This window comes from Arvicanthis niloticus, chromosome 6 (genome assembly GCF_011762505.2).
Source record: "Arvicanthis niloticus isolate mArvNil1 chromosome 6, mArvNil1.pat.X, whole genome shotgun sequence".
Lineage (NCBI taxonomy): Eukaryota > Metazoa > Chordata > Mammalia > Rodentia > Muridae > Arvicanthis > Arvicanthis niloticus.
Window position 1 is genome coordinate 60,162,418 of NC_047663.1, and position 24,326 is coordinate 60,186,743.

The following is a 24,326-nucleotide window of genomic DNA, read 5'->3' on the forward strand; positions in this document are numbered from 1 at the left end:
AGAATTTGGGGGTCATCCACACTCTTTGCCTGTCATATCTGATTGTTCCAGCGGTGTGAAGCTGTAATCTATAATGAGTCACTGAGGGACTCAAGTGAGGTCCCTGGGTGCCTCCTGCGGGTTCGCAGGGGTCATGGGACTGCAAGGATCTAGACCCTGGGGATGCAGGGAGGGAGGCACATCCACTAAGTGTCTTGTTAGAATTGCCCAGAAAATGTATGGAGAAAGGAATAACGCCCGCCCCAAAGTCAGACTCAGTTCTGAGCCTAGCTCATTGCTATTTTGAAATAAACTACTTACATGTAAAGAAATAGTCTTCCTCTCCCTCCTCTCCCTGCACCCTTCAAAGCAAATGTTGATACACTGGAATTCTTGCCTCAGCCTATGAGCGGTTTCAAGCCGACTAGTGAGTGGGTGAACGGCTCTTTTCCCCATCTGTGTCCCCATCATTTTCTGTGTCTTCCTAGCCTGCCACAGACTTAAGTTCTGACCCCAGAATGGCAGCCCTAGTAAGCTTCATGGAGTCAGTTTGTACAGATCGATTTCCAGGCTGGATGGAAGCTTCTGGATCTCACCAGCAGTACTATGTATGTGAAGCCCCAAGGGAGCTGCTGCTCACACATGACCCATCAATATATGTAACCTGTTAGAGCAATTTAAAGGTTTTGGCTGGATTTTATTTATGATTTGAGAATAAGGCAATTCCTTATACTATAAACTGTTCCAACATTCTTTGAGGCTTTGCCCTTCCTTCCTTCTTTCCTTCCTTCCTTCCTTCCTTCCTTCCTTCCTTCCTTCCTTCCTTCCTTCCTCTCAGTCTTCATTCTCTTTGCTCATGGCTTTCCCCCCAGTTCATATTTAGGATCACTTGTTTTTCCTTCTGCTAGTTCAAATCTGAGTTGTGCTCCAAGTTCATTTACTGTACCTGCGTGCGTGCGTTTGTATGTCTGTTCTGAGACAAGATTTCTCAGTGAATTGGGACCTCATTGTTTGGACTAGACTGGCAGACCAGCAAACCCCAAGGATCCACCTGCCTCTGCTCTCCAGCACTGGAGTTATGGGTGTCCAGCACCATATCTGGCTTTTACACAGGTTGTGGGGATCCAGTCCTAGGCTGCTGTGCTAGTACAGAAAGCACTTTACCTACTCCCTGGCTGTCTCTCTAGCTCCCACACGTGTTTTTTCATGTTCATCTTTTTCTAGCCGTGTCTTTGCCTGGGCTTGATACACCCAGCTGGGGGTGGGGCAATTTCCTCGAACCAAACACCAGCTTTGCTCTTAGCTCCTAAAGACTGCTTCTCCCATCCTCAACTTTGGGGTAGAAAAATAGCCTTCTTAGCAAAAGATGCTGGACCAATCAGCTATCTGTAGGTGGAGAATGCAGAAAAGGGAAAGCTGAATGGTCTTGGGGGCAAGTTTAGGAAATTTTTGCAAAAGCCACTGTGAATGTGACATTCACTGTGGTCTGAAAGTCCAGGGCCAGCTACTGCAAAGACAGTGCTTCCCAGTGAATCCCATGGGCTCAAGCATTGTGGCAGAACACACTCAGCACAGATATCCGAAAGCCTTTTACCCTAAGATGTTTTAAACACATCGGTGCTTTGCTTCAAAGTTTAGTTGAAAAACATTCAAGTTGGAATCTCAAAAGCATTTATAATTCTCCAGATAAATATTAGTAATCTCTTCTAGTTTTTTTTTTTTTTTTTTTTTTAAGTCCTTGGCTGGTTGAGTCTGTGTGCGGTGCCTGTCACCCTCTGTTTCAGACCTTGGATTCTCATCTTGACTCATATGCCATGCTATTGAGCAGTGCTGCAGAGCTCTGATGACCTTGGTGCCACTCATACTGCATCTGTGAATTTCATGTGGCTTCTGTCCCAGGTCTGAGCTTCTGTGATGGTGAGGAGAAGCGCCCCATTTCACCACTCTCAGTGCTGTGACAAGATGACTGGCAGAAACAGTCTAATAAAGGAATGGCTTATGTGGGCTCCCTGTCTCAGTTTACCTTGCGGGGAGGCGGTCGGAGTTCATGGTGGCTGTAGTAAGGGGCAGCGCTGTCTCACATTTTGTCAGATCAGGAAGCAGAGCTGGGATCTGAGGTAGAGCCAGGCTATAGTCCTTAACGTCTCTGTTCTTACATAACAAAGTGACTCGCTTCCACTAGCCATGCCTTCTTCTGCCCAAGCGTTCTGCAGCTCCTCAAAAGGCAGCCGAGACACACCCAACAAGTACTTTTACCCACTGAACCATCTTGCAAGCCTGACAAAATGAATTTTAAAGACTTGTTCAATTGTCTGCTGCAGGTATTCGACTAAATTATGAACAAAGCAATTGCATCAGGTCATATTACACACAGAAGTATACAGCATCTAATTTCTCTCATTAGGGACCGGAGGTCTGGACCTCCATGCCCGTTGGTCAAAGCAAGCATGTTGGGTCAAAGAGAATGCTGTTGAGAAGAGCAAAGAGGGCAGGCTGGGAATGAGTGCTCACATCTGCCATTTATAGTTGTCAGGCATACATATTTATCATTTACATCTTCTTGGTGAAAGAACTTCAATTACATAATGCTGAGTTCATTTCTGTGACTTTTTTTTTTTTTTTTTTTTTTTTTTGTCATCTGCAAACGGCCAGCTTTGTTTTCCTGGTTTGATGTCTGCATGGCATATTAACGTCTGTCCTTTCAATTCCAATGTGTTCTTATATTAGAGTGTCTTTTTGAAGACAACTTATATTTCAATCTCAAATCTATTCAGCTACTCTTTGCTTTTTGATTACAGCTTAATCTATTTACATTTAGAGAAAGTATTGTATGCTAGATATATAGTTTAGTGATAGATTGCTTTTCTAGTATGCACAAGGTCTTGGGTCCATCACACATGCGCGCACACACACACACACACACACACACACACACACACACAGAGGTTTTCTCCCTCACAATGTACTGGATGGAACGCTATTCCTGAAGCAGCAGATTGACTTTATACCCACTTCCTTCTGAGTGTTTCTGCTCAAACACCCTGTATAATCTAAGTAGAGCTCCCTGGTCCCTGATGGTGGCCTGCTCCACGCTGCTTTTATTGGTTTTCGTTCTTTGTTCTAGAGTGTTGAAGGTTTCTTTGTGTCTAGTATGGCTTCTCTCAGGTCATCCTGGGGGGAGTCTTTTGACCTTGAATTTGGATGTCTGTTTCTTTTGTTCAGTTGGGGGAGTTTTCAGCTATTATTTCTCCAGGGAAGGGTTCTCTCAACTTTTGTCTAATGGAAATCGAATTGTGTCTGTGTGTGTGTGTGTGTGTGTGTGTATGTGTGTGTTTATGTGTGCATGTATGAGTATGTATGTATGTATGTATGAGTATGTGTGTGTATGAATGAGTGTGTGTATGTATGTATGTGTATGTTATGTATGTGTGTATATGTATGTATGTATGAATGAATGTATGTATATGTGTGTATATTGTGTGTGTGTGTGAGAGTGAGTGTATGTCGATGAACGTGATGGTGCTTGGTAAGTCCTCTAGGTTTCCTTTATTATTTTATCTGCCCTTTTCCAAGTGACCAGTGTTAGGTTTGCAGACAAGCATACTGTGACTTCCTACAGCCCACATCCATTCTGTTATCCTATGGTTGCAGAGCTAATCTGACTCTTTTTAATGGTTCTTGTTGACATTCTCATTTTTTGTCCTGGCCTACTTTCCAGATTCCATTTAGCTGTCTGACTGTCTGCATTCCCTTGAAAAAGGGTTGTACTTCTTTAAGACAATTTATTTTGAATACATTGTCAAGTAGTTTATAGATTAATCTTTCTTTGGAGTCAGCTTCTGGATATATTTTGTTCCTTCTAATGGGTCATGATTCTGTGGACTTTGTGCATGTGCATGTATGTTTGCGTGGGCACATGTGCCTTATGGATCTTTTGCTAAGTTTTAAGTATTTGAAAAGGCAACTGCCTCTCTCAGTCTTTATTAAGTAGTTGTGCAGAAGATGCTCTTAACCAATCAGTCTTTTGCAGTTGCTAGGGGCCTCTGAAGTCTTTGGGGAGTGGCGGTGAGCTGCAGCTTCTTTCCTTTTCACATGTTCATGTCTTGATTTGGTGGAGGATTGCCCAGTGAGGTAGTAAAGCACACTTCTGGGTATATCTGTGAGGGACTTCTCAGAGCAAGGAAGAGAAGAACCCACTTACATTCAAGGTGAGGAGGAAGAGGAGAAGGAGGAGGAAGAAGTGGAGGGGGAGAGGAGGGGAAAAAGAATGAGGAGGAAGACAAGGAGGAGGAGGGGAGAAGGAGGACAAGGAGGGAGAAGAAGAGGAGAGGGAAGAGGAGGAAGAGAAGAGGGGAGGGGAGGGGAAAGGAAAGAGAAGGAGGAAGAGGAGGAAGAGGAGGAAGAAGAGAAAGTGGAGGAGGAACAAAGGCCGCTGTGTTTAGGCATTCTCTTCTCTCTGCAGCACAACCTCCGTGAGGGGCAGCTTTCTTTGTTCTGCTCTGTCCATTCCATGCTGATGTTTTGCTTTGTCAGGGCCCATGAACAACAGAGCCAGACTACTGTGGACTAAAATGCCTGAAACCACGCACCAAACACAAATGCACCGCTTCTTTCTTCTAAATGGTTTCTCTCCTGTCACAGTGGCAGACGCTAACACAGCACATGCTTGTTCCTGTTGTCAGAGGGGGTTGGTGATCTCTTTTCAGGAGCTTGCATTTCTCTCTTGCATCTTTTTTTAATTGAAAAAACTGTTCACACAATATATTTTGATTATGCCCTTTTCCTCCTGCAGTTCCTGTTAGATCCTTCCCGTCCCCTTCCTCACTCAGCTTTCTGTTCTTTCCCCCTTTCTCTTTAAAAACAAACATACAAACAATAAGAAACACAAAAATGCCCAGAAAACAATACATTGAAAATAAACAATCAGAAGAAAATAAGACAACAAAACAAAACCCAACAACAACAACAACAAAAACAAACAAAGCAAAATGAGACCCCCCCCCAAAAAAAAATCTACAAAAACATCTTTGAGTTCATTTTGTATTGACCAACTACATGGGGCTTGCCCTGAGGAGTGTGGTCAATATACCCAGTGAGATTCCACTGGAGAAAACTAGCATTTCCCCTTGTCCGTGCCCGTGAGCAACAGAGCCAGTGGCTATCAATTGCAGGTAGCCTCTTGGCTAGGGTGGGAGTCCTTGTCCACTTCCCCACTGGCGCTGTGCTGTGACTTGTGCAGCTCCTCTGTGTGCTGCCACAGTCTCTGAGTTCACATGTGCATCAGCCTTGTCATGTCTGGAAGACACTGTTTCCTTCAGAGTCATCACTACTGGTTCTTGTAATCTTTCCTCTCCTCCTCCTCCTTCTCTTCCTCCTCCTTCTCCTCTGCTTCCTCATCCTCTTCCTCCTCATCCTCTTCCTCCTCTTCCTCTTCCTCCTCCTCTTCCTCCTCCTCTTCCTCCTTCTCTGCTTTCTCCTCCTCTTCCTCCTCCTCTTCCTCCTCTTCTTCATCCTCCTCCTCCTTCTTCTCTGCTTTCTCCTCCTATTCCTCACCCTCCTTTTCCTTCCTCTGCTCCCCCCGAGGAGCTCACACCCCTGACTCCTGGTTTGACTTGTGCTGTGCTGCAGGCTCTGTGCCACAGCAGCAAGCCACCCTCTCTTCTCTGTTCTCAGCAGTTCATCAGCACGTACACTGACTCCCTTCAGGTCCCCAGGCCAAGTGATATGTCTGGCCCTGGGCAGCTCTGCACACATCTAGATCCATAATCCACAATCCGTCTATGCTTCAAGTGAGATGCCATGAGTTGGCACAGTGAGAACTTGTCCTTGCTTTCAAGGGCCCACAGACTTCCAAACCATGCCTGTTCAATTAGTGCTCTTAGATGAACTGGAAACCAGGCTTTTGTGCATCACCCCCTCCTCCCCCATCCCAGGGAGAAGCCACAAACCGAAGTGAGTGGTGTTAGCTTAAAGGGGTGGTTGTGAATACAGCAAAATGGCTCTTCTGATAAAATTTTTTTTTTTTTTTTTTTTTTTTTTACATTTATTTATTCAGTGGCGGTGGCAGCAGCCAGGAGGAGGAGGGGGTTTGCCACAAAATGCATGTGAGGTCAGAGGTCAAACTGGGAGTTGGTTCTCTCCTTCCACCACGTGGGTTTAGGGGATCAAACTCAGGTTGTCAGGCTTGGCAGCGAGTGTCTTTACCTGCCGAGTCATTGTATCAGGCCTCTTACAGTTTCTGTATACTGTTCTTGACTCGATCTTAAGAAGCTGGGGCAATGCAGCTTCCTAACTGGTTTTTGGAATTCCAACACAAACATTTGGATCCACAGACTGTGTTAATTCTGGGCCTCTATGAAAGAATGAAGGTGGGGATCTCCTATTCTGCCATCTTGCTGATTCACCCCATTAGGTATGAAGGGAAACCCCTAGCGTCCCAAAAGGACAGGCCTACTGACCATGTCCACGATGACAGCCTGGGCTCAGCTTGAACGGATACTGACGGGAGAATCAAGGATTGCTGGCGGAGACTTTCAACATTTCTCAGGATCTGTAAAACTGTTTCTGTCAAAGTCACTGGTGGCTACATAGGGAGTTCAAGGTCAGCATGGGCCGGAGAGCCTGCCTAAAAAAAAACAAACCGTTCCAAAACAGTGGATTATATTATACAAGCCTTCTATGTCAGATTGTTGGTTTGAATGCTGTCTGTGAGATTTCGGTGTATACCGCAGTATTGCTAGCTGCGGGAGCAATAAGGGCTCAGATCTCAATTACTCTTTCAGCCTGCTAACTAAGCCCTGCAGGAGATCAATAGCAATTGCAATCCCCTCCCCCACCACAATTCTGTTTTCCATCTCACTGACTTTACACGCCTCAGAAATGGAGTAAAGCCGCCTTTGTTCTCCTGTCATTATGGTTTCACTAAGCACAGTGCCCCCAGGAGCCATCTGAAATATGTAGATCAGCATTTCATCCTTGTTTGTAGCTGAACGGATTCCGTAGCCAGTACGTGCGTTTTGAATAGATGCATGAGTTGCTTCTGCCTCTTGGCTATTGAGAATAAAGCTGTAATAAACATGATGGTGCAAGTATCTCTTCTAGATTCGAATTCAGTTCCTCTAAATAAGTACTCAGAAGTGGAATTTCTGGGCCATATGGTAGTTCTATTTTTGATTTTTTTCCAGGAGACCCAATTTGCTATTCTGTAACAACTGCATTCTCTTTCCTTTCAACCCATGCTGTGCAAGGCTCTCTGTCTACATTTTCACCAACACTGGATTTCTTTATATGTATATAACACCCACACGTGGATTGATAAGTCATTTTTGATCAGAGTTTCCCTGATGGCTAGTGATGTGGAGTGTCCGTTCATGAACCCACCTTCTGAATAGTTAGAAAGATGTCTGCTCATTCGGTTGGTTTTGAAGTTCGTGAGTGCTACACAGGTTGTGGATGTGAACCCTTCATTAGTTATATGCCTTGTGAATATTTTCTCCTCTTCTGGGGCTGCATTTCTAACAGCTGACTATTCCCTTCGCTGCACTGAGGTATTGTACTTTGACAAAGTTCCATGTATCTGATTTTCACACTTTGGTCAAATCAAAAATTCACTGCCTAGGCTGGAGAGATGGCTTAGCAGTTAAGAGCACTGGTTGCTCTTCAAAAGGATCTGAGTTCGATTCCCAGCACCCACATGGCTGCTCACAACTGTCTGTAAGTCCAGTTCCAGAGCATCCAACACCTTCACACAGACACACGTGCAGGCAAAACACCAATGCATAGAAAACAAAAATACATTATCTTAAACATTGTCTATAATTATTATAATTATTATAAAAACTGTCTGTTCCAATAACATGAAGCATTTTTTTTCCTATCTTTTCTCGAGTCTCATGTCTTTAACCATTTTGCATTGATCTTTGCATGTGGGGTAAGATGGAAGTTCATGTTCATCACCCCACGTTTGATAACATTCCTAGCACTGTTTGTTGAAGAGACTGTCCTTCCTCCATTGTGTCTCCTTGATACCTGGTCACAGAGCAGATGCATATTCATGGGTTATGTCAAGACTTTGTTCTGTTCCTCTGGTTGACACATCCACTCTCATGTCATTACCATGTTGTTTTACATTATGGTTGGGGAATGCATTCTTGGTATTTGGTATTTAGCCTAAAGCCTTGGTTACCCTAAACAAGCACTCTACCAGTGAGCTACATCTTTAGCTACATCAGACCCTTCTTTTATATTCTGTCTGTCTGTCTGTCTGTCTGTCTGTCTGTCTGAACATGGGCATGTGCATGCTACACATGGAGTCAGTTCTTTTCTCCCACGTGGGTGTCATAGATTGAACTCAGGCCATCCAGCTTGACAGCAAAATGCCTTTACCCACCGAGCCATCTCACCCACACCTTCTATTTATTATTCATTTATTTATTTATTTATTTATTTATTTTATTTTGAAACAGAGTTACTAAGTTGCCTATTTATTATTCATTTATTTATTTATTTATTTATTTAATTTTATTTTGAAACAGAGTTACTAAGTTGCCTAAGGTCATTGAACTTGGAATCTTCTTGCCTCTGCCTCCTAGGTAGCTGGAATTAGAGGTCAAAGCTCCTGTATTTATATATTTTGATGTCAGGAAATGTGATACTGACTTCCACAGCTTATCCTCTGACAACATGTAAGTACATGAGAATGTTTGCGTGCGTGCGCACACACACACATACACATTAAATAAATAAATAAATAAATAATATAATATAATATAATTAAGAAATAATAAAAATGGCTGTACAATAGGCCAGGTGTGGTCGTGCATGCCTTTAATCCCAGCACTCCGAAGGAAGGCAAAGGCAGGCGGATCTCTGTGATTTCAAGGCCACCCTAGTTCCAGGACAGCCAGGGCTGTTACCCATAGAAACTCTGCCTCACAAAACAAAAACAAAAACAAAACAAATGACTGTACCGGATCTCTTTCTGAGATGCAAACGTCGCTGATTTGTATGTTAGTGGTATAGTTTATATAGGCTCTTAGTGCATTTTTTAAGTGTGAACAAGTTTTTGGTGGATTCTTTAAGGGTTCCTGTTCTAACACAGTGGCAACTTCAATTCAAGATAATAGCTTTATGGCTTAATGTTACCTATATCTTGCATATGCATGTTGTGTATATACACATATGTGTCAGTGTTCATGCACGCGTGTGAGTCTGTAGAATAGAGAATATCTCTAAAACTCACTTCCTGAGGGCTGCTGTCTCTGTTGTCAGACTAACAGATGAGTTAGGGACTTGAGCTATTTTTTGAGATGTATACCTAACTTGTGCGCTATGAGTGTTGTGTTTGCATGCATGTCTGTGCACCATGTACATGTCTGATACCTGTTGGTGTTCTGAACTATGTGAGTTGATTGTAGAAAGAGGGTCACTCGAGAATGTAACCAGGCTCCGAGGCAGCAGGAAGGAACAGCCTCCACAGACCTGCAACAGCCACACAGAAACATATTTATTGATGGTTACACAAAAGTTGTTTTGGGGTGAAACAAGTTCCTCATCCCAAAGCCCCTCATCTAATCTATACATTTCCTGAAGGAAAACATCAACCCCTGCAAAAGTTATCCTTACTGTGCACTGTCTGCAGTACTCAATAATGCCAGATATGGCAGGTGTGCCAGGACCATCTTGTGACCAAAGTCATGCAAGACTTGTATTGGGAGGTGACCATGTTCTGGAGCCCCTACCTGGCTTCCTTTTTGCTCTACCCATTTTGCTCCTGGAAGTGGGCCTTACTACCAGCCCCTTCCCAGCTTCCCTTGAATCTGCAGATGAAAGACACACACATAGTATGCCCTTACCAATTTATTATCTCTGTCTCTCCATCTGCCCTAAACTTCAGCGGCTAGTCTCACCTAGCTCCTGACAATCATCCATGAGCACCCGCTTGTAGCGGCCCCACTGGCCTCAGCTCCCTCTAAGACTTCACATGGTTGCTGTATTCTTCTTCCTCCAAAGCATGGCAGGAAACTTCCCTCTCCTTCCTTGCGTCTTCTTTTCCTCTTGGGGCCCAGAAGTCCTGCCTGTACCTTCCACCCTGCAATTGGGTCCTGGCTTTCTTTACTGACAATTCAAGAAGCAATTAGGAAACAGGACCTTAGCATCAGAGCCACCCCCTTCAGGCTTGTCAAACTCCTTCAGAAAAACAGCACTATAGATAACAGAAAAACAATCACTGGTTTCCACAATGCTGTCTTCAAGGTTAAAAGTACTTCTGATGTCTACACCAGATACAATGATTCTACTAGAATTCCACTACAGGTACCTTGGAGGTCTGAAGAGGGCGAGAGATCCCCTGCAACTGGAGTTACAAATGGTTGTGAGCTGCCATTAAGGTGCTGGGAACTGAACCTAGGTCCTTTGTCAGTGCTCTTAACCAGTGATATTGCTCCGGCCCCTGTGCTGATATTCTTAATAGCTAAAGAAGCAACATTAGTGATCTGAAATAAGAAATATCTAAATTATTCATCAGTGAGATAAAAATACAAGCTAACCATTCTAATCTACCTTCACTTTGTGGGTAACGGATCCGAAATAAAACTTTTCCATAAGACTTGGCTGTTAGTGGAAATGTAAAATTGTGCAGCAGTAGGAGGCACCTCAAAACCAAAAATAGAGCCACATATTATCCATCTGGTCATGTACCTAAAAGCTTTGGAGTCAGAGCCTCTGAGAGTCTATGCACAGCCGTGCTTAGTGCTGTCACCAAGGGGGGAGGCAGCCCTGGTGTCCGCTAACAGCAAGGGCGGTAAACCAATGTGCAGTAGAATACCACCCAGCCTTCAGAAGGGGAGGGGCTCTGTCACATGCCATGTGAGCGGTACTTAGGGACATTATGCTAAGGGAAATGCATCACCATAAAAGAAAGGCCTGTGACTCTCATTTGGTCAGCTCCCCACAAATAGTGAATGGCTGTCTGTACATGGCACTCATTGTCACCCTGTTCTGTAGACTGCGGAGGTCAAGCATGATCACCTATGGCCAATTTGGAGCCTTCGGAGAACAGGAACTTACTCCCAGTGAACTCAGTCTCTGGGTGCTTGGGGAAGGGAGGCCACTTGAAATGAGCTTCCTTTCATCTCTCTGACCTCTGGAGGTAGGTCAGGGTTTTTCTGTCTAGGTGATTCCCAGAGTTACCCACACAGTATCTGATAACCAGAAGACCAATCTCTCCTGTGGTCTGTGTTAGTCTTCCCTGTCTAATAAGGTTCCTGAGAAGGTGGTTCAGAACAGTGAGTTCGTTTAGGTGGGTTCAGGCAGGTAGAGATTGCTTAGAGAAAGCCTGGTGTTTGCGCGTGCCTGGTGCTAACAGTCCACACATCAAGATGCTGTGTGTGATGTGCCATCTCTTGCTCTTCCTGAGGCCGAGGCTTCTCTACTCAGCAATTCCTTTACAGATGTAAATTGCTTTATCAAAGGACTTTTTTTTTTGTTTTTGTTTTTATAGCTGATCTCAAAATAACCCTTTCAACATTGCCAGAAAAGACTGCAGCAGTGTGTTCCAGTCCCCTGCAGTCCGCAGAGCCTGGCTCCTGAGCCCACGAGAGCTTCCTGCACTTTTGCACATGGATTCCCTAGTGTTCCCCCCCCCCCCCCCCCCCCCGCTTCTCCAGCTTCCTCTGGTTTTCCTACTTGTACTTCATGCTCAGTTTCATTTTGATTTACTATCTAAGTCTTAAAAGGACAAAGAGTTCACAGAGAATCTCAGTGTATTTGGCCTTGAGCACATGCCTGCTGCAATAAGCATCTGTCTACGGTGATGCAGACGTGTGGACACTTCTGTCTCATCGACGATGAAGTGAAACTGGGGCAGACAGCCTGAGCCTTTCAGTTAAAAAGAGAAGCAGATGAGGGTGCAAATGCTGAGCGTTGTTAAGAGAGATCCAGGCTGCCCCAAATCAGGGGATGGAATAAGATCTTTCTTCTGTTGCTGGAAAGGTGTGAGGTCTGGTGATTTTCTGCTAATTAAAAAGGTGTGTGTGTGTGTGTGTGTGTGTGCATGTGAGTGTGTGCATGTGAGTGTGTGCATGTGAGTGTGTGTGCTCGTGCATATGTACATGTGTCTTCATGAGTGTGTCATGACACAGGTGTGGAGGTCAGAGGATGACACTTGAGGACTGGCATTTTGCCTGCATGTGTCTGTTTGAAGATGTCAGATCCCCTGGAACTAGAGTTACAGACAGTTCTGAGCCACCATGTAGCTGCTAGGAATCGAACCCTGGTCCTCTGGAAGAACAGCCAAGTGCTTTGAACTGTGAACCATCTCTCCAGCTCTGATATCTGAGTTTGTTTTGTTTTGATGTTTTTGAGACAGGGCCTTGGCTTTCTGATGGCCCACAAGCCTCTGGGGCTTCTCTGGTCTCTACCTCTAACCTCCCAATAGAATGCTGAGACTGCAGGGTCCAACCTCTTGTGGTTCTTGGAATTTGAACTCAGATCCGAATGCTTGCCTGGCAAGTTCTTTTCCTGTCTGAGCTCAATGCTCAGCCTTGGGGGATGGCGTTTACAAAGAAATCTCTCTTTTTTTTTTTTTCATATTTGAAGAAATGTTTTTTTCTTATGTAAGATACAGGTTTGAGGCCAGTTTGTCTTGGGGGAGCTTATGGCACCACCCTCCTCTTTGGCTGTCTTTCATCCTTGTAGTGAGAGTATGAGAAAGTGTCTAGGGGACAGACAGATTTGCATCATCACCGAAAAAGGCTGAGAGTTTTGTGGGTAGCAAGCTACTGATCAGCCTCTGAGGTTCTCTCCATCTCCCGGTCCTACAGGTGTCCTGGCTCTACCTTAGTAGGAGAGAGACAGCGCAGCTTCTCAGAGGAGGTGCAGTTTAAAGGGATATTTGTTCACGGTGCTCTGCCCCAGGCTGTGTTGGCTCAGAGTTGGCAGTCATTTAAACACAGGGAAGTGTGTCTTTGAAGTGAAGGCTCAGCCCTGATAAAAGGACAGTCACAGTGAAGAGGACAAATTCACTGTTCTGGCTTCATTTTTGAAAAAATTAGATTTTGTATAACTCTATCCTAGACAAGTTGCTGATAGTGAGCAAATCCAGATATGGCATCTTCTGTATTTCTTCTTTTTTATTGGATATTTTATTTATTTACATTTCAGGTGTTATCCCCTTTCCCCATTCCCCCCTCCCATAAACCCCCTACTTCATCCTTCCTCGTTTTTACTTTTATACCATTTTAATTTTATGCAAGTATTAAGGTCAGTTCTAGGTTGAGGAACTAGCAATACAATAGATGCAAATAGTCAAAGAACAAGCAGGACAATAAACAGAGTCCCATGCTCACTCCCATAATCACTGTTTCTAAGGGTTTATCAGGATGACCAAAATATCTGAGCCTGCTTCCCTGTCCTAGCCTAAAGTGCCCTTCATGCCTGAAGCCTACTTCTTTGTTCTAGCCTAAGATTTAGATTCCTGCCTAAAATATTCTGTGTTTTAGTACAAGATTTCTAAGGTGGACATGCGCAGATCAGGGCTTCCAGGGAGACCACGTTCCCCTCTCCCCCACAAATACAGGAAGGAATTAGAAAAGAGGCTGGGTGTAGCTTAGAGCAGGAGCATGCTCTTAGGGGGCTTGGGGGGGGGGGGGCTCCCACCTCCAGCAGGAAGAAGAAAAGAAAGTTGGGGCAGGAGAGATGGCTCATCCCTTAAAAGCACTGGCTGCTCTTGACAGAAGAGGTCTTGGGTTCAGTTCCCAGCAGTCACATGGCAGCTCACTATTGTCAGTGACTTCAGGGGATCTGGTGTCCTTTAATAATTTTAATAATAATAGTCTTGGGGCACTGACCACAGATGGTGCATAGAACAGACATACATGTAGGCAAAACACCCACACACATACAGTTCTTAAAAATGAAAAAAAAAAAAAAAAAAAAAGCCTTAATAGAGAATCTCATCTCGTTCCTGTGGTGATGGCTGTTCTTGGTTGTCAACTTGACTACATCTGGAATTAACTAAAACCCAAATGGCTGAGCACACCTCACTGTGAGAGATTTTTTTTTCTTGATTAAATCATTTGAAGTGGGGAGATACACTTTTAATCTGGATTTTTGAGATAGAAAGATGTATCTTTAACTTGGATCCTTTGAGGTGGGAAGATTCACCTTTACTCTGGGCCACACCTTCTGCTGGCAGCCTGTATACACAGAAGGAAGTTTGCTCCCTCCCTCTGCCTGCCTGCTCTCACTAGCAAGCCATTTCTTCACTGACGTCAGAGCCTATTTTCTTCGTGACTCCAAGGTATGCTGGAGATCAGCTGAGACGTCCAGCCTCATGAATTGCAGCTACTAGATGGTAGACAGCCATTGCTGAACTAGTGGGACTGCCATCTGTAAGACTTTCTGGGTAATCCCCTTTCTCTCCCTATGCATAGACTCATTCCATAAGTTTTGTTTCTTTAACAAACTCTGAGGAATACACATGTCACCATGGAAACCATGCTTGGTGTGTAAAGGGTAAGGCTTCAGAGAGGTGTCAGACCTCTGCCAGACCTCTATGGCCTTTGCTGCTCTCTGGGGAAGAATAAACTGGGCTTAGGGACCTTTCTTAGTTACTGTTCTATTGATGTGAAAAGGCACCACGAGCAAGGCAACTCTTATAAAAGAAAGCACTTAATTGAGGTCTTGCTTACAGTCCATGAACATTATAGTGAGGAGCTGAGAGCTTTAAATTCTGTTCTGTAGCAGCAGGTGTGGGGGTGGGGCGCTGAGCCTAGTGTGAGTGTGGGCTTTTGAAACCCCCAGAGACATACTTCTGCCAGCAAGGACACACCCACTCCAACAAAGCCACACCTCCTAATCCTTCTAATCCATTTCAAACAGTCCAAACACCTGAGCCTATGGGGGGACATTCTCACTCAAACTATGTAGGACCCATTCTGTTCCATATCTGTACAGATATGAGCCTTGATGGAACACCCTATCTGAGCACTCCAAATTCACCAAGAAACTTGTGGCATCTCCTGATTGGAGGGGATGGAAAGTTGGTGAGATAGAGTGGGGAGGTGTCTGTTTAGTTTTACAGACATTTCTAGACCATGTCAGCTGGGCTATAGCCCAGCCCAATATCACAGATGCCTGCTGGGACGTGTGTAAGTTGTGGGAAGTAATCAGAAGCAGGCTGTCATTACAATGTACTAGAAAATGTGGGGGACATGGTAGGTTCTGTTGCCTTGCCCAGAGGCTTCTGGCTTGCACTTATTCTGCATTTTTGAGGCAATCCAAAGGAGTTAGGTAGTATTCCAGGCTGAACCCTGTTTGACTTGGGAGCAAAATACCAAAAATCAGGCTCACTGGGAAGTCCCTCAGCAGATGGGTCTCATCTGTGTAGAATACCTGCTCAACATCGGAAGGCATATTGGCCACAGAGGACTAGAAGGGATGGTAGAGTCATAGACCCACATGGTCCTAACTCTATCCTGAGCTCAAAGAGACGCCTCAGGAGGGGGAGATGCTGGACACTTCTGGAGCCAGCTCAGACAAAGATCTACATGCCTTCCAGTCCAAGAGAGAAGAGAGGGCTTAGCAGATGAACACTGGAGGAAGCTTCACGACCTGTGCCACTACCCATGGGGCCAGCCAGGGAACCTGTAAGGGATCTTGTTGGGAGAAGGCAGAGCCCCACTGAACACTGACTGGAGGCTTGCATCTCTGCGGGGCACGTGATGCATACACTCTGTGCACTTTTTCCTCCACCTGTGTAAGAGCATGACTATGAGTCCCTGAAATGGGCTGTCTTTGGGGAGCTGCCAGCACAGCTGTGCTTCTGCAGTACAGACAGCATGTCCTGTAAGTAGAGCTTCCTCTGCCTGGCTTCCCCCACATCCCTGTCATGTAAGACTAAGGCTCCTGTCCCCACAGTGGCCTGTTCTTTCTCCCAGTCTGAGGAGGTTTGGCCTCTTCTAGAATGTTTGGAAAAGGACACATCATATTCTCTGTGAGGGAGAGCTTCCCTCACTAGTGCAAGGTCACTGTATGTTCCCTTGCCCAGCTGTCTTCTACCATTTAGAACAGATCACACACGATTCCTGCTCCAGCTGGTACAAGCCGGAGGTGGCCTAGTTTGCTTTCTATTGCTGTGATAAAGACTGCAACCAAAAGCAACGGAGGGAGGAAAGCATTTATATTTGATTCACTCATCCTGATCATTAAGGGAAGCCAGGGCAGGAATTCACGCAGGGCAGCACCCTGGAGGTGGGTTCCAAAGCAGAGACCTCGGAGGGACACTGCTTGCTGGCTTGTTTTCAGACTCACAATCAGCTGATACAGTCCAGGTCTAACTGCCCAGGAATGGCGCCTGCCACAGAGGGCTGGATGCCCTCACATCAATCATCAATCAAGAAAATGTCCTCCAGACTTGTCTGGAGGCCAATCTGATGAAGGCAATTTCTCAGTTGAGATTCCCTCTTCCCAATTACAACTAGGTTTGTGTCAAGTTGACAAAGAGCAAGCAAATTAACAAACAAAAACAAGCAGACAACAATACGAACCTAACCAGCATGCTCACCGGGAAGTGGGTGTGAACATCTCTGTACATGTCATTAATGAAGGTAAAACAGCAACAGATCATGTGGAGACCAAGAACTTTCCATCGTCCTTCTAGTTCTTGAAGACCAAAGGCAGAGCCTGTGTAGGGTCACATGACCAGGCTAGGCAGTGAGGAAAGATGTCTGTTGTTCCTGCTGTCCTCACTCGGCTGGCTGAGGGCTCTTTTGCTCGACCCACATAGAAAACACAGGCGAAGGGCCATGAGGACAAAGTCCTCAAGTGCTAACCAGTCTGCCCTCAGGATGTCCAAGCAGCAGGCAGTGGGCACGCAAAGCAGGAGAGCATGGCGCCCTCTAGTGTTACAGTCTGGTTCAGGCCTCAGGTGCCTGAAAAGATTACCCTTTACAGTAGCCAGAATTAACAGTTCTCATTCTGAGGTCTGAGACCCTTGGTCCTTAAGACTGGACAGATCTTTGGAACACTTCTGCTAACTAGGGCCTGCAGTTTTTGTTTTCTGGGTCTTTAAACCAGTTTATTATTATTTTTATTTATTTATTTATTTATTTATTTGTGGCTGGGACTTACATAGCCCATGTTGACCTTGAACTCCTGACCCTTCTGCCTCCACCTCCCAAGTTCCAGGATTTCAGACTTGGCTACCACACTCAGCTCCTTTATCCTCTTTTAGCTGGCTCCACCTTCTCTAGTCTCTCCTTCTTCTTGCCCTGGCTTCTTCCTGGTTCCGAAGCTTCTCTTCCAGCTTGGACTAATGACCACTCAGTTGTCGTCACCACCTCGACTGTTTCCACTGCTTTCTGCTGTCATTTTTGCCTCTTTGTGTTACAATCTCAACTTTCAGGACAGAAGGCAAGTGAAGAACACTGGAGAAGCCTTCACAGGCTCTTTAGGGAAGCTGGGCGTCTCCCCAGCAGCTCAGTGGGTGAGGTTGCTTATACAGCCTAAGAGGTAAGAAGGGTTAGGATGCTAGCATGGACTCTGAAATGTGTAATGGGTACTTGTGATACTGAGGGAGCCTGAAGGCCAGCATGGGCTTTGATGTGCTGATGGATGCCATGGTAACCATATGTCCCTTCTGCCAGAGCTAAGGGAAGTGATTCCTTTTGGCAGAGGGATGTTGGGCCTAACACAAGGTCTAATCTCCATTTCACCTCCACCCTTCAGTCATGTACACAGGTGGAGGGCGTGAACAGGCCCTAAAGAGATTTACATACCTGAAGGCCAGAGGTGGAGCCAATTAAACATTCCTCCCCAGCCCCTCCCCCCTTCTCCCCTCCCCTTTTAACTCAGGTCGATCCTGGGTTTGAGGGGGTATGCATCCAGATCCGTCCACAATTCGCCATGTGAAAAAACCAGTTTTGGAAACCCAAGGGCTTCCTCGTGTGTTGGGGTTGCGCCGCTATGAGGAACCGTGAGGAGCCAGGGAGAGACTTTTAGTTAATGAACAGCCGGGCCCAACTTCCAGCTGGAGAAACCCAGAGCGTTCCCAGCCGACTACCCACAGCATGGCAGGAGGAACCGCGGGATCCCCAAGCCTTTTTTTTTCCCCACAGAGGGAAACCAGTTTCACCAGTTCCTGAGGAATGCTGGCTTTTATCTAACTTCCAGATATAGTCCTACAGCCTAGGTTGAGCTCAGTGTGAATATTTGAACTGCCTTTTGGAATTAGGGGAACTGGAGTTTTCTTTGAACCTGACATTGCTTCATTTCAGTCTTAACCTTCAGACCAGCTCAGGCTATGAGCAGAAGGGAGAGGTAACAAGCTTAAATCCCAGACTGTGCAAGCAACACACCCCTGTAGACAAATACTTTTCTTAACCTACTTTAATAAGGGTTCAACCTCCCCTCTAGCCCATCACCAGAGGTAGTAGGAAAGAAAGGTTATTAGGATATGGGGGAAGTGGACCTGTTTAGAAATAGCTCTTGGGGGCTATCCCAATCTTCATTGTTCTCAGTTCAATCTACTAGTAAATACTAAATATAAACCAACAGCTGTAGTTCAGTCCACTTGGCAGATACCACACACAAATCAGCAAGGGCAGTTCAATCCAGTAGAAACTGCAAGGCTGTCTAACTGGCTGAGTCCACTGAAGTGGCAAGAAGCCGCAGGAACCTCACAAGAAGTTCTTTGATGAGTTTTTCTCTATGACGTCACCACAAGCAAAGTTTAGCAATGCAGTGTAAGGCGAACCAGTACATACAGTGTCGTCAGCGAAAAGTCTTGTGTGGTGGAGCAAAGCAAACCAATCCTCAAGCTTCCACTGTCTATGGAGTCGTATTTATATTCCTTCTAAACATCATGTGTCCTTTCACGTTTGCTATAGCAAACATCCTTTTACCTGTGTCTGCTTCAGCGAAATATCCTTTCATGTGTCTGCTTTAGCAAAATATCCTTTCACCCGTGTGTCCCAGCAAAATATCATTTGACATAACTGACTTTCCAGAGAAACCAGAAGTTTTTATTTCACACCCCTTCCCAAGTTTCAAGTTCCCATATGTCTGCATACAAAGAGGCTAACACTCTCCGGGGCTCTGGGGATTGTCAGCCTGCAGTTGCTGTCTCTGCCCAGTTAGTGACAGCAGCAAGGGAACACCTGTCCTCTCGGTTCCTGCAGTCACTGATGTCTGAGTGCCAAGTATTCCTGGGCTCCTGCATCAGTGAATTTTGGTGGTATTCACCACCCCATTCCTCCTAACCCCTACCAGAATAAATCCCACCCATCCCAATTTTCTGCTCTCTCTTGTTTTTAAAAAAATAAGTCATGGAGTGCTGTTTGTGCTGCCCATATGCTTTTGTGTGGGGCCATCCAATGGTCGACCAGGAACCGCATCCTTAAAGAAACTGACTTTTCTTCCCCCAGAAACCATCGGCTGCCAACAGCACCTGAGCTAGAGGTAGGGTTCATGAGACATTCCTCTCCGTGCTAGGATGCAGACTGGCTTGATCCTGTACAACCACAGCTGCTAGGTTCATGGATTCCATGGTTCTGCCATGTCCAGAAGACACAGCTTTCTTCTGGTCTTCCCCTCCACAGTCCAGCTCTCACAGAATCCCTGCCCCTCTTCCGTGGTGGTCCCTGAGCCTTGGAGGGAGTGTGACATAGTGTTCCATTTGTGGCTGAGCACTGGACAAACTCTTATTCTCTGTGAGTTTTTGTGTTAACTGCCATCCACTGCAAGAGTTTCTCTGATGAGGTCTGAGAGCCGCCCTGTGGGTATAGAGATATGAATTTAGAGGGAAGTTGGACACTATGTCCATTTAGCAAGATCATAGTAGGTTCACCACTATGGATCTCAGAGTTCGAGGGCAGTCTGGTCTATAGAGCAACCAGGACAACCAGGGCTACACAGAGAAACCCTGTCTCCAAAAAAAAAAAAACAAAAAACAAAAAACAAAACAACCCCCCCAACAAACAAAAAACCCAAACCAAAACACAAACAAACAAAAACCAAACAAACAGCAAGCAAACAAAACAAAACAAAACAAAACAAAACAAAACAAAACCCAAACCACCACCACCAAAACCAACCCAACCCAACCCAACTCCATAAAAATTCATGAATCAAGGCCTGGCATGCAAGTAACCCTGCGTGCCCAACACTGCATAAAGCCTGCTCCATAATGGTGCAAGCCTGGATTCCCAGCACTAGGAAAGTTGATATGGAGAGGAATATAGAGTTCAAGGTTAACCTCAGCTACATATTGAGTTAGGTTAGTCTGCCACTTCCCCAAAAGTGGGGAGGAGGACTAAAAAGAGCCAAGAATACTGAAGTGTTGTCAAAATGAATAGAAGCCAAGGCAGAAAGTCCGAAGTCTGTGTGGCTTTGCTGTAAGGAGTCAGAGCGAACTAAGTCATTTAGAGAAACCAGATTAGGGAAATGTCATACCTCACCCCTCTAGCCCTGGTTGGCTTTGGACCGTTGAAGTCCTAAATATTTGAAAGCCAACAGTTGTTCTCCCCTGAGACCCATCCACACATCTCCATACACAATACAGCATCTTTTAATTTCACAAACATTTTAGAATTGTGTTGTGACTGTATCCTGTGGGTTAGGCTTGACCATTCTCAGCTTGAAGCAAAGCAGTTGACTGACCACACCCACGGGACCATCAACTTCCCCCATGAAAGAGGGAGGAGGCTAAGGGGGCTTACACTGCACACCCCACCCCCGTGATATACAAATGGCTGTCTGTTGTCAGGAAATGTGGTGGTGAACCAGCACAGAAACTACATGCTTCTGCTGGTAACCTTTTCCACATGTGACCAGTGGTTGATCTGACACTTTGATCTGTTGGACCATGTTGAGGGGAGGCAGACTTTTGTTTAAGTATCCTCAGACTCTTTTTCACTTGGGCTGCTGGGTCCTCAGAGTACCACATCCACAGATTTCCCCACGCCATCTGCACTCATTGGCTTGCACCCATCTTCCTTCCCCCCCACACAACAGGGTGACAGGAACTCAGACGAAGCTCCTGGCGCACCATCTCTGCGAGTTCTGTTACTTACAGGCTTACAATGCTTCCTCCTGTCTAGTTATTTCTGATCCCCACGTTTCTGACAAAATATGTGTTTACTTCTGGTGCATTATACCCCAGCTGCTCTCGGTTTCTCCTTATTCATTTAGTGTAACAATCCTATTCCAAGTGTATGGCAATAGCTCCCCGGGAAAAAACCACATTGCCTTGAGCATTAGATACAGAGAAAGCAGCCTTTCCTCACTGCACTTTTAACGTGAATGGCGATTTAAAACAAAAAACAAAAATGAAAACATAAAAAGCCATTCAGATAAGCCAGCAGTCTTCTCTGAATCTGAATCTAGTACATGAATTTTTGAGGTGTTGTCAAAACTTATTTATTTGTGTGTGTGTGTGTGTGTGTGTGTGTGTGTGAGAGAGAGAGAGAGAGAGAGAGAGAGAGAGAGAGAGAGAGAGAGAGAGAGAGAGAGAGAGAGAGAGAGAGTGTCAGAGTTCTGTGGACTGGGTGCAATACCCAAGGCTACCAGAAGAGGGTGACAGATCCCCTGAACCGGAATTTCGGGGCTATGTGGCCACCTAATACAGGTGTTGGGAACTGAACTCAAGTTCTCTGGGGGAGCAGCACTTGCTCTTAACTCCAGCCCCAGCTTTTCCTGGTTGTTGATTATGTATTTTTTTCAAGAGCCTTAGGCAAGAAACCCCCTTTTCATTAAGGTAAAAGAAATAACTTCAGAGATGCTCATGGTTGGGCTGCAGCTAGGAGAGAGACAAGGTTGGCAATTGTTTTAAACTCCATCCAGTGAGAGAGTAAGGGCGGAGGAGCTGGGGACTAAAGCCAGTGTCTGTGATCTCTGTGTCTACACTGAAGCTTGCCTGAGGATATGTGGGTTTGAGAGACAGGAAGGAAGGACACTCTAACCTGACTGGACTCTTTGAAGACTCTGAGAGTGGATGAAAAGGACACTTCTCTCCACCCCAGAGACTCTGATACTTATTTCCTTTCTTGTTGTCTCTTGGACTATATGCTATGGTACAGCTTCTAAAATTAGAGTAAGATTAGCCAGACATGGTGGCTCACATCTTTAATCCCTGCACTCAGAAGGCAGAAACAAGTGGATCTCTATGAGTTTGAGGACAGTCTGGTCTACATAGTGAGTTCCAGGATAGCCAAGGCTATGTAGAACCTGCCTTTAAAGAGAGAGAGAGAGAGAGAGAGAGAGAGAGAGAGAGAGAGAGAGAAGAAAATAGTTGATTCTGAGAATCCAACAAATTTAAAAAAAAAAAAAGATGTTGACACCACTTTTGACTTTAATATAAATTTAAATTTAGTAATGAGGAGGTGTGGCCAAAGGACGGGAGCTCAAACATGCTCAGACCATCATGCATCTGTATCTGGTTTGTAAAAATCAGGAAAGATGGTCTAAAGGGCCTCCCGTACAGGCCCTCACAATTCTTTCCCAGGAAACAGGGCTATGCAAAACAAAAAGTGGAAACTTAGTCTTGTGGTACACATGAGGATTAAAAGCTGCTAGCCTTGTCATGACTACACAAAACACATTCCTCCTGAGGAAATGTCCAGACTCTCAGGGTCAGTTAAGAATCCAGGTTCCCAAGCCAAGCAGTAATGGTGCATACCTTTAATCCCACCCAGCACTTGGGAGGCAGAGGCAGGCAGATCTCTGAGTTTGAGGCTAGCTTAGTCTACAAAAGGAGTCTATATATGCCATTCTATGTTAAGATAGCATGCACCAAAACTGAATCTGCCTCTAAAATTCCCCAGAATAGTTGAATATCAAAATGTGTGGCCACTTCAATTTTTAAAAAAAAATTCGGTTTTATTATGTGATGACATTATTATTATTATTTTATTTCTTGGCATGCCATTTTTACATTTAACATTTGTAGATAAAGAATATTCCTGAGTTAGGCATGGCGGTACACACCTTTAAAAATCCCTTCCTGCATTGAGGCAGGAAGATCTCAGAGTTCAAAGCCAGTCTGGTCAACAGATTGAGTCCCAGGACAGCCAGGGCTACACAGAGAAACCCTGTCTCAAAAACAAACAAACAAACAAACAAACAGGAATCCCATAGCAACCCACAGAAACCAGAAGAGGGCATCAGATCTTCTAGAACTGGAGTTACAGATGATTGTGACCCACCCAAACTCATTGTTAGTATTGTCCAGAATAAAAACAATTTTCTTAGGAAGGAAATCATTGCTAAAATCTGTGTATCTGCATCTAATGTTAAATTTCGTGGTTTGATGAAAGTTTTAATCATATGCCTCCAGAGAATGTTGTTTTGAGTAAAAAACATTTTAAGGTCTTATGAAACATTTAATAGATCCAAAGATATCATTTTAGTAGATTTTAAGATGGTAAAAGTATATCAGTTTATGAGTATTTATCAGGCCTTTCAAAACATCCAAAACCGCGAGTTAACACATATGCACATACGGATTTTAAAAGTACACGATAACGCTGCAGTTGAGGCATTTGCCCTTGGTGAGAATTAGGATACTGCCTGTGTGTGACCTGTGCGGGCCACAATCCAGAGGAAGGAACAGCGCCGGGAAATAATAGTAATGTTTCCGTTTTACTACTATTCCACGTATTGTTCTTTCCTCTAAGAAATGTTTATTTACATAGTTAATAAAACTGCCGCACTTTTTCTTGTTTATCTAGCTGTTAGCTTGAGGGTCGCTCTCTCGGGTCCCTACGTTTCTTCCTGGGGGTGGGGTGGAGGTGGGGACAGTGGACTAAGAACCAGAGCTGGCGCCTGCGTGACTGCCAGGTCCTCGTCATCCCGGACCGGTCGCCCTGGTCCCGGTGCCCGCCTGGTCGGTCCTCGTCATCCCTAACCGGCGGTCCAGGCCCCGAGTCCTGCCTGATCCCCCCTCACCCCTGCCTGGCCGCCCCTGGCCCTCCGCGGAGGCGGCCGACATCTTACAGGGCGGGGCCTGCGGCCGTGCAGCAGCTGTCAATCCGGTCCCGGGTCCCACAGTCCCCGGGAGGCCCCCGGTTCACAAGCATCCCTTAGTTCCCCTCCAGAGTCCCCTCTCCCGTGAGTGTTCCTCCAGCACTGTGTGTTCCGTGGGTCACCGCGAGAGATGGAGGAGGAAGAGCCGAAGGTTTGTTGCCGAATGACAGCTTGGCATCTTCCCGGCCGCCGTTCAGGTCGGAGCCGCAGGATTCTGAACTCCTCCTTCGCATCCGCGAGCGACAGCGCTCTATTCTAAACCTCCGAGCCGAGGAGCGAGCCGGTGAAGCGAGGCCTTTAGCGACACAGAGTCACAAGCTTGCTGT

At 45.4% G+C, this 24,326-nt stretch overlaps 1 long non-coding RNA gene across 1 annotated transcript; it reads right to left on the reverse strand.

Annotated features, from left to right (window-relative positions):
- Positions 1-1,564: 1,564 nt before the first annotated feature.
- Positions 1,565-16,807, reverse strand: LOC143442787 (uncharacterized). Its single transcript, XR_013111277.1, has 3 exons — positions 16,544-16,807; positions 9,361-9,459; positions 1,565-6,604 (listed from the first exon to the last, which is right to left on the reverse strand). It is a non-coding gene; the product is annotated as an uncharacterized LOC143442787 (long non-coding RNA).
- Between the last annotated feature and the right edge of the window lie 7,519 nt (positions 16,808-24,326).